This window comes from Myodes glareolus, chromosome 2 (assembly GCF_982192425.1).
Source record: "Myodes glareolus chromosome 2, mMyoGla1.1, whole genome shotgun sequence".
Lineage (NCBI taxonomy): Eukaryota > Metazoa > Chordata > Mammalia > Rodentia > Cricetidae > Myodes > Myodes glareolus.
In genome coordinates this window covers 76,681,753-76,692,394 of record NC_142027.1, presented here as the reverse complement: position 1 = coordinate 76,692,394, position 10,642 = coordinate 76,681,753, and the positions used below count along the sequence as shown (strand labels likewise).

General features: G+C 48.5%; 1 long non-coding RNA gene across 1 annotated transcript; it reads left to right on the top strand.

Moving 5' to 3' along the window:
* The first annotated feature begins 1,286 nt into the window (after positions 1–1,286).
* LOC146895602 (uncharacterized) lies at positions 1,287–6,054 on the top strand. The gene is made up of 3 exons (XR_015000542.2): positions 1,287–1,456; positions 2,708–2,826; positions 3,465–6,054. It is a non-coding gene; the product is annotated as an uncharacterized LOC146895602 (long non-coding RNA).
* Positions 6,055–10,642: the final 4,588 nt, after the last annotated feature.

Sequence of the window (10,642 nt, the reverse complement as noted above, 5' to 3'; positions counted from 1 at the left end):
AAGAGAAATGGGGATGAAAAACCACATTCTGCTGCCTCTAAAATTAACCCTAAAGCTGTATTTTTTAAACAGAAACTCACTAAACACGCAGTCCCAGGGAGGCAAATGAGCAGCTCTGCCTTCAGGGAGTGTGCACTATCACAAGGACCGGACAATAAAGACCCTGACAACCTACTGAAGGCAGAGAGGGGGCTTTAGAAATCCTTCCCACCACTAGTTGAAGGCTTTTTTATGAGATTTCCTTTGTTTATTATGTCATCTAATTTTTCTATAAAGAACACTGGTCAGTTGGCATCACAAAACGAGTTATATGCAAGGGGTATTAAAAAATGGACATAGAAATTTTGATAAAATTTCTCAAAGGAGATGCCAATAGCAAACATTAGAATCATTACTGGACTGAGCATGAGATTCACCCTTGAGTCTCCTAGAAGTCAGGGCAAAATAAGAAACCCATCCCTACAATTTAACATTTCATAAATATGCCCTTGACCTCTAATGCAGTAGACAAAAATCCAGATTAGGTCTTACTTGTGTTTTCTGTTCAGTGAACACCTGTAAAAGGCATGTTATATGTGCCTATGAAGTCATGGGTAATGTAAGGAGGCATATTCTTTCGTTCATTTGTTTTGTTTTTGTTTTTTGGGGGTTTGGGTTGGTTTTTTTTTTTTTTTTTTTTTTTTTTTGACATGTGGTTTCTCTTTGTAGCCCTGGCTGCCCTGGAAGTAACTGTGTAGACCGGGCTGGTCTCAAACTCAGGCATCCTCCTGCCTCTGCCTCCCAACTGCTGGAATTTAAGGCATGTGTCACCACTGCTCAGGCAAGGCCTTATATTGTTTGAAAGCACCTGTAAAAAAAAAAAATCACTAAACTTCTGTTGATGCCACTGCTTCTCATTTTTGTGGTGGCTGCAACTGGGTCCGCTCGTGTCGATGAGGTAAGTGCACATAGAACCTAAGATCTGAACAACCTTCAAACCATTATGCCTGGCCTCCTAATTTTGTTTTCAACAAGGATTTGATCGGGGCTCTGGTCTGTCTCAGGACTCTCTCTGGTTAACTGCTGCTGTTCTTAGGTCGTCCCCACTTAGAGAGGCGGGAGGCAGTGAGGAGAATTAGCCAATTGTCTAGAAAACCAAAGCTGCCTGCTGGCATGGATACCTGCTTCTGAGAATCACCCTGACTTCTGCATGCCACTGACTAAGAAAGGAAGGAAGGAAGTGATAGCGTTAAGAACCTAGGTTGGGGCGGGCTGCGGTGAAGCCCAGCTGTTATTGTGCTGGCGAATTTCTGACCTATTGTTATGTCTTCTATAAATCTGGAAGAACCGAGTCTGCAAACCTTTTTCGAAGTCTATATTTTAGCCTTTTAAAAAATATCATCCTTGACACGTTCGGGAGCTTGATCAAGGAGGAAGAGTTAGAGAGAAACAAACACAGGATGAAAAGTGGAAGGAGGTAAAAAGGAGTGGGGAGAAATGCGAACCAGGGAGAGGGACCAAACCAGTGTAGCATCGGGCTTCCTCCGACAGGGCCCCTGAACGTGACAGGAAGCCATCACTAGGCCTGGGCTGGACAGCCAGCCTCCCTGCACGTGCCGGCCAATGCTGTACACATCTGTTCAGCACATTTGGCCCCTGCTCACTGACCAGCTGCTGGCTCCGAATCAGAAGGGGCAGGTGGGAGTCCTGGGCAGGGGCAGGAAGGAGAGAGGGGATTATGCACAGCTGTTCCTCACAGGGAATGAAGAGGCAGCCCTAAGAATGAGGCTGGGAGGGGTCCTGCTCTGGAGCAGCAGAGCAGGAAACCCACAATGGTGGTGGGCCTGGTGCTAATCGCTCGCAGTGGCAGGTGAAGCCGACGCTTGAGGTGGGGGGTTGCATACAAGGCATGCCAGGTTTGGGCTGTTTCCTATGCTTTCTGGGGCCCCTTCTTGTTACCCCCAACACCGAGTCTGGGGGGGAATTACTGACTAGGCAGCGCATTGCTACCTTTGAAGTTAAACAATTTATCTCCCATCGCCAGCAATGCTTTTGCACTATTTCAAGGCTCACAAGGATCTCTGAGCTGCTCAGATTCTCCTCATTAGCCAGAGAAAATATTGGAAGGACCAGGCCTGCCCGCCAAACACGGGCCGTAGGAAGAGGAAGGGATACTCCTGAAGCCACATGCTCAGCAAGTGGAAGAAGCCAGAGCAAGCACTGGCTCCTCTACCCCAGCACCATTTGATCTCCCCAGATTTCAACTGTGAGCCACGATGTTGAGCTGTGAGCAGTAAATTCACTTACTAAGGAGAGCCATCTTAGTGGGCCATCTTAGAAACTCATTCCACAGAAGCATGCTGCCTCCTTGGGAGGCTTGCCCGCTGGGGGATCCCTCTCAAAGTCTCTGCCCATCTGAGTGGCCACCCCCGAAAGAGATCATTCAAGTCACTTCTGCGGTGTTGACAACCTTGCAAGTTCATCCGCTCTGCCTCTGAGCGCTCCTTTCCCATTGCTGGTGTCCCATGTGCTACAGTAGGCAATGCTCCACATTTCAGCTCCAGCTGGTCAATTGTTCTGTCCTCGGGAGCAGCGACATCTGTTTACTTCATTCTCAGCAGCCAGAAGGTCATGTTTACTGCTGGGTCATTTCCAGTAGCCAGAGGGTCAAAGCCAAGTGGCAAAGAACTACCAACATTTACCTCAAATTTTTCTTTCATTGTTTCAGTTTTCTTTTAACTTTGAGTGCATGTGTGCTTTGCCTGTGTATCTCTGTACGATGTGCATTCCTGATGCCCAAGGAGACCAGAAGAGGGCCACAGACCCACTGGAACTGGAGTGACAGTGGTGAGTCACCATGCGGGTGCTGGGCGTTGAAACTGGGTCCTCTGAAAGAGTAAACTTCAATCTCAAATTTAAAACATCATTCCGTGAGCTTCAACGATACAGGCTCAGACTTTGCAGAGTGTCAGAGATTCATGCCTGTCCCCTGACACATATTTAAAACGAGGACACTGCCACCATTCATACCCGGAGCGAGCTGTCGGGAAAGAAATCCCCACCTGGTATAACCGGCACAGATTTTGGCCACAAGCGTCACATGATCAGAGGTTTATGGAGAATGATAGTGGGGTTTTCCCTTTGTGGCCTTGGGGGTGGAGGGGTTGGGGGGGTGGAGGGGTTGGGGGGGCGGAGGGGTCGGGGGGTGGGGAGTATCTGCTATTTATCACAACATCCCGCCACCAAAGGCTTCACTAAGTTTTCTTTTTTTGAGAGCCTAAGTTCCTCTTGTTCCTCTGAAACTCAACACGCAAAACATGGAAAAGCAGAGATTATACATTTCTTATCGACAGAAGAGGAAATCTCCTTAAAGGGCTTCCAGGTTCTTCCCAGAGCCGAGCCTTTTTCTCAGCCTCCTCCTGGAAGCTACTGGCCTTCCCAGGACTTCATGGCCTTCTCTCTGTCTTTCTGGCTCTCTCCTATAGCTCGGGTCCTCGCCATGGAGTTTCTACTTCGGCGTACCGCTTTCCCAATACCTAGCTCACCTGGATCCCCATCTGTAAAACTACTGCTCTACTTCCCCCTCCTTCAGTTTTCATGCCTTACACTGCAGACAGCTGTGACGGGCCTCCACGATACCATGGAACGATGCCTGGCCACAGGATTCACATTAACAAGGTACACCTGAGCAATTTCAAGGCAGCTTCCTAGACTATATTTTGTCTCAAAGCACTGTAGACGCAACATGTGTATCTGGAGTCATTCTACCTTGGTCCCTATCTCGGAAATTCAACTGCTTCGGCAAGAACTTCGTTTTTTGACTGGCTGACGTCTAGAGCAATCCTGACTTCATCCTAACTTTGTGCTCAGCTCTACTTCAGGGTGCATGGCCTTGACTTTGTTTTGGGTTAGGAAGAATTTAAGAAGTTGGGCTCAAGTTCCTCCCTTTCTCCCATGCACTCTGAGTCACTGATTTATCTCATCCTGTCTCCAGTCCTGTAAAACCACCAGTTCTCCTTGCCTGAAGTATTTAAGAGGCCAGCCTGGTCCAGCACTTTGCTCCCCAACCCAGCGGGAGAATGGTCACAGATCCCAGGCTTGAATTATCAGTTGCTTCATCTTTATCTGATGAGGTTTCAATCTCCTGGCTTGTCAAACAAGGAAAGTGTCCTTACAGAGGGTCTCTAAGAATTGACATGGATATAGACTCTGAATCACAGAGTATCACATAGCATTGTGTGATGAACACTTGCTACTTTCCTAAGGATGGACATTAATTAGACAAACTGGACACTTGCTGCCAGCTACTGCCTGGCCAATTATCACTTACTGCCGATTCTTCCCGCATGCAAACACACACATGCCTACCAAACTCCCCATCTGAGTCCCCCTCCTCTGCTTTCTCCCACTGAGTCTTTGTATGTCTGTCTATCCTGACTCTTGACAGGTCTTGTGCTAGGGTTCATTTGTTACCAATTATTGAGAACTGGCTCTTGACACCTCTTCGCAGTGACCAGTAGCTATCATATTGGGAGCTTGAGAGCAGCCACAGTGGGGGGTCATATGCAATACAAAATGAAAATAAAGACAAAAGCAAGAAATTCCCACCCCCACTGTGAATTAGCCACTTGCCCCTCAAGAGCAGTGTGTTTACATTTACAGGATCACAGGTGAAGATAGATATTTGACAGTTTTCTGTCTTATTCGGGCTTGATCATGGGGCCTGAACTTGCAACTCCAATCAAGAGGAGGCCTCAGAACTTACAAACACAGACTAGTCCTGCAATTCAGTGGAAATAATGCTAAATCCTCATCAAGATCTGCAGAGCAACCCTCGGTTTGAGAATGGAACTAGGAATTGGGTTGCCACTAAGTGCTAGAGCATTATGTCTAGCATCTGTGGAGTCCTGAGTTCAATCCCCCAGCACTGAAAAAAGAAACGGAAACATCACAACAGAAGACCAAAAGGCTAATGAATGTACATTAACGTCAGGATTAACCCCACAACTAATAAGATCAAGGCAACACAACCCAAATGCTTCCTCCCACTGACTCTTCCTCCTGGGGATGCATTCTCCAGGGCCAGGTCGTCCCTTAAGCACTGATGGAAATCTCCATCAAAAAGCTCTCGGTGACCGCGTGTTCCATCCATTCCAGGAATGCCTCGGCTCAGCCTTGGAAAAAGCTCCTGCAGTAAAAGCTGTATGGAAGTAGGCAAATCCTTTGCAGATGAAAAGGAAGCCCTGCCTTTCCTTCTCGGTTGGGAGAGCTCCAAACAACACACATGTGCTAAGGTACAAGCACCGTGGGAGCGCAAACCTCGGCTTAATTTGCGGCTCCTGGAGGAGACTGGAGGGAGAGCAGGGGCCTCTCCTCTGTGGTGTTCAGGAAAGGCTCACTGGACTGAGGACCGTGGTGGGAGTGTTCAAGAGGCCACACTTAGTGCCAGTGCCAGGCCACACTTACTAGCCAGTCCTCCCGGAGAAAAACTTTATTAAAGAAATCAATAGGTGTGCTACCTGTGAGTGGTGGGACGGTGGGAATGACATCCTGGAAAGCAGCTGCGTCTGCCTGGAAACCTACAACTCCTGGAAGGCGTTTCTGTGTCTGCAGAGACTGATGACCCAATAGGAATTTCAGTACTGTGAAGAGGTTGGAATTTTGTACGTTCAGAGGCTAATGACTCTATCTTGGGCTAGTTTTAACCTTCTGGAACAGCTGCTCCCTGGCTCACCTTGTATCTGACCTAACACCTCATGATAATAAAGAAAAACCTCTTACAAGCTATTGATTCAGCAGAACTCTAGCTTCTGCCACTCAGAGAGCTAAGAATGTCATCAGGTAGCATCTTGGGGTTAGAAAACAGCTTCCCCATCTTGCTGTCCCCACCTATGGTGTACCCACCAATGTATTTTAAATGTGCCTTGACTCAGGACTGTCTTTGTTCTATAAATCTATGAGAACCCTCTGTAACAGCTTCCACAATGGAACACAGAATTTGGGTAACCGAAATCTGTGTTCCACGCCATGGTTACTCAAAATGGTTCCAGAATAAACTGTCTCTTATTCCTTTTAGATGAGAGCTGTGGTCTGTCAGCAGCAGGAAGCGGGGTGGGTCTCCTCCCCAGGAAACATTCTGCTGGGTTTTGAGAGCTGACAGTTCTCTGCTGTCGTGGAACCCTGCCCGTCTGTCATGGGGTTCATGAGTCTTCTCTGAGAAGCTGTTTTTTTTTTTTTTTCCTGTCTGTACTTGAAAGATTTCCCCACAGCCCAATCCATGAAAATTCCTACCAGTTAAATCTTAAAGCCCGTGTCTCCCCCCACTGGTTTCTCAAATCCCACCTATTCCCCTCTCTTTGTAACTGTAACTGCTGTGGAATGCTGAACACTTTCTCCCCACCCAACTCCTCCCACAAACCCTGCCTGGACTTGCCATCCCCAGTCCCGGCACGTGGGCAGCTTTCTCTTTGGGAGGGTTTTATGACCATCTCCTCAGAAGTAACGACAGAAAACCAGGACCCGGGAAAAGCACAGAAGTTCCAGGATTCCCCTAGCTGTACCCTTACCTAGGTCTCTCGTTCATACTGCACTGTGACCAGCAAGCTGTTCTTCCGAACTTGCTCCCTTTTCTCCCAGCCTCTCCTCCTGCTGTCAGGTACACTATTGTGCTGAAGCAAGGCCGAGCGTGGGGAGTCAGATTCCCACGGGCCCTCACAGCTTGCAAGTTCCATTTTAGTCCCTTATTTTAGTGATGGTGCCCCCCCCATGTGACCTAGGCACTGATGTGACTCTCATCCTTTGGAAGAGGTGGGCCTGGCATAACGACTGGGGTCAGGGGACTGGTCACAGCATCTCCACTTTTCTAGAATTGTGTTTATGAGAAAAGCCAACCTACACCCTTACTTCACCTACCCCCCATTCCACCCTGGCAACAGCTTCTGGTCTTGGCAGATGGCCTTCGTCCCCAGCCTTCCAGGGTCCAAGTACACACACCCAACTCTCCTCATTTCTCTTCCCAACTAGTAAGAGAAGATTTACTTCAGAAGCGGTTTGATTCTTCCTTGCTGAATATCTGAATCTAACAACAATCGTCCAACAGCAGGAAAAAACACGATTGTATTGTACTTGCCAATTTAAGCTTCGACTGCCTCACATGGGTTTTTATAATCAGATGGATTTCTTACCCTCTGAATCAGTTATCTCCTGCCACAGGTGGGGGTCAGAAAACAGAGCAGACCAGACCACAGAAAGAACTGCCCAGGTCTGACTGTCCAGTGCTGAGCCTATGTCTATCAGCTGGCTGGAGGAGTCATTTATTCATTCCCTACACACTTAATTCATTCCCTACATTCAATCACATTTATTTATTCCCTGCACACTTAATAATAATGTAACCTGAACTTCAGATGATACTATGAGTCCGTTTTCAATTAGACCATGAGGCCTTTCAGAAAAACACTGATCCCAGCCTGCCGCTGTCTATCTCGTAAGGTTGGCAAGCTCAGCTCACGCCTGTTTGGCCTCCGAGTCTTGATTGTATACGGCGAGTCGAGAGAAAAGTTCAAAGCCACCGATCGACCTTCTTCTGTGTTCAATTCAAGAAACGTAACATGCACAAACCTACAAGAGGTAGCGGGGAGCTCAAAGATGGAGAAGCTGAGGCTTCTTAGGAGGAATCAGGTAACTGCTCGACCTGGTAAGTTACGCAAATGGACGAAGATTTGGAAACACCCTTACTAGAGAGAATACCAATAAACAGGAGGAAGTGAGGCAGGCCTCATGGAGCAGAGCAGCTGTGCTGAGCTGACGTAGGAGTCGGATCTCAGTGGGCCAACAGAGGGGCCAGTTCAGGCTGGGGACATGAGGAGCCATGGCACAGACTGGGACATCCAAGAGTCTCCCCGAGCCGGGCATGCTCATTCGTGACAGCAGCTGATGGAGCAAGCAGGGAGCAAGGGAGATGGGCTGGAAAGGTGCTGTGAGGTCAGAGCAGAGAGGCCAAGAGAGAAGCATGGTGAGGAGCTGGGCCAGGGAAAGTGACCTCACTGGCTAAGCTTGAGTGGGCCCTGCCCCTCCTCAGACGGCCTGGGTGCGGGCCCAGAGCGGGGGCAAGCAGCAGCAACTGGCAGGGAGGGGGCTGGCAGCTCCGCCAAGCTTGTTTCTTCACCAGGAAACAAGGTTTCCTGTAACTCAGGCCCATGAATCAGCATTTCCTCTGTCAATAATACCCAGCGAGAGATACGACAGCTCAGAGCTTGGGGGAATGGAAGAAAGGAAGGAATATTCCATGACACCATGGCCTCTGCTCGCCTTTCCCTACTGATAAGTCCCAAATAGCATTCAGATTTCATAAGGTCCCTTTTCTCTGAGCAGCTCCCAGTCCCCATGAAGACTAAGTCGGACACAATCCCTGGCTTTTCTTGTCCTGTTAGGAGTCTCTGTTACTAAGAGAAGCCCGCTCTACGATTCCCCTCCTGGTGTGGAACAGAACTAGCGGCAGTGTTCTGACCTGGCAGTGATTTGCACATGTGTGTGTGACTTGCCTTTGAGTCTTGGCACGTCTGTGTCAAGGTGCTGTTAAACTAGCCCAGTAATCCCATGAAGTCCATTGGAAGTGTGCAAACCACTTCACTTGCCCAGATACCACATCAAGACAAGGAGGGCGAATGCTGTCCTGTCCGTGGTTTACAAGCAGCCTCGCCTGACCTGGATCCTCAAAATCTCCCACCCAGGAGCCTCTGCAAAGTCACAGGCGCTGCAGAAATAAGGGCATCTATAAAACACTTAATGTGTTTATCTCAAGTCTAGGTAATGATGGCAATTGAACCAATAAAATATTTAATAGACTTAATTTATAGTAGTAAAATAGTATATGTGTGTGTTTTACCTATCACTAGAAAGAATCATATTTGCTCTCTTACCCCATTTATCCTGCCAGGCTCTGTCCTAGATACGCTCAGAAGTGCAGAGAAACAGACACCGAGTCCTGCCCTCTATAAAGCTTGTGGTCTGGTTTGTGCAGGGCAGACTCTGAGTAAGAGACAAGAGGAGACCAAGCTGGAGGGATCCATGTGCTCTGTGGACCAGAGAGCGCAGGGAAGTGGGTGAGTGCACTGGGAGAGGGGTGGGGACAGTGTCTTTGAAAATGCATTTAAAAGTAGGCTCTAGCGAGGAAAACAAGGCATGCGGCGATATGAGCTCATAGGAGCAGCAGAAACAGCGTGGATGAAGGCCCTGAGACCAGTACCCAGTGGTGTGTTCAAGAAGCAGAAGGTAATCAAGAATGACTGGAGTGGAGAGGGAACTGGGGAAAGCTTAAAGACACAGCGTGAGGTGGGACCCATGAGCTGACTTACAGAACCGCTAGCATCGGCCTAAAATAAAAGCGTGAAAGACAGAAGAAGCCAAGAGAAGCCCCAGATGGACGACAACCACCACAAAAGCACATGGAGGAAACTTGCAGTTGGTAAGGAAGATGGGGAAGAAGAAGGAAGGGTGGGATGGAGAGAAAAGAAGAGATGTGGTAGCTATAGTCCTCTCTCTGACCCCCAAGCTGGACTTCACTCTCATCCAGTATCCAAATCCTGGAGCCCATTGCTATAGGAGCTGTCTACAAGGCCAGCAGAAGGAGACCCCTCACTAGCGTCAGATTCCAGGGAGGTTCGTCTCAGCTGGGCCCCAGGACCCAGCAGATTGTCAGGGCTACAGGGCGAAAGGAAAACCTCGGTCCTATCACAGATTTCTCAGATTGCCTATCTTTGTCTTTGGAGGACAGCCCATAACAAGCATCAGGCAAGAGGTCCCAGGAGAAGGAGGGAGCAACTGACGACGTCAGTTCTGTTTGCAAAGGCTCACTCCATAAGCCCAAGGGTTCACGGCCTTGCTTTGTACCAGACTCACCGTGGGCGTAGGGGTGGTGAGGATACGGTCTGAAGGACATGCGAGGAACAATGTCTTCACGCTAGAAGCCAATGTTCCTTCACTTTTTGTTCCTTCTCTTTATTAATCCCCTGGGTTTCTCAGGCAAGCTCATATTCAGTTCAACCCCAGCCTGCCCATCCCACCTCCCTCCTACCTTGAAGAATTTTGTGAAAAAAAAAAAGTATGTTTGTGTAGCTTCTCCAAATTTAGTCTCAATGAGTGGCGCAGTTCAGCCCCTGCAAGCCTTCCGTGAGCGTCTGTTTGCTTTGCCGCACAATGTCCAGAGATCAGAGCAGACAAACTCCGGATCAGCAATGGACACTGGGTGGAGAATTCCCTTGTTGTCACCAAGCAAGGAGTAAAGGAGAGAGACGCTGTCCTCCAGAGAGAGGCCTGAGAGCACCCGATCGGCCGGGAGATACGACCATGATGGAGAATGAGAAAGGTAAAGCAGCTCTTTGGCTTACATTTCTCACCCATGCATGTCTACAGACAGCCTGCTCATTCTGCCACCACCGTCACCGTTGGGGTCGACTCTGAACTTTTATTTGAAAGCAGCCTTTTATGTCAACATGATTGCTGTGAAAAAATTATATGGCGATTCTGTACACCTTTTACCCAGCTTTCCCAGATGTTAGCTTTCTGTCAAACTCTACTACAATACCGTGATCAATTATTGATGTTGGAACAGTGTTGCCCAGCGAACACCCATTGCCAAGGAATCCTTCATTACTGCTTCATT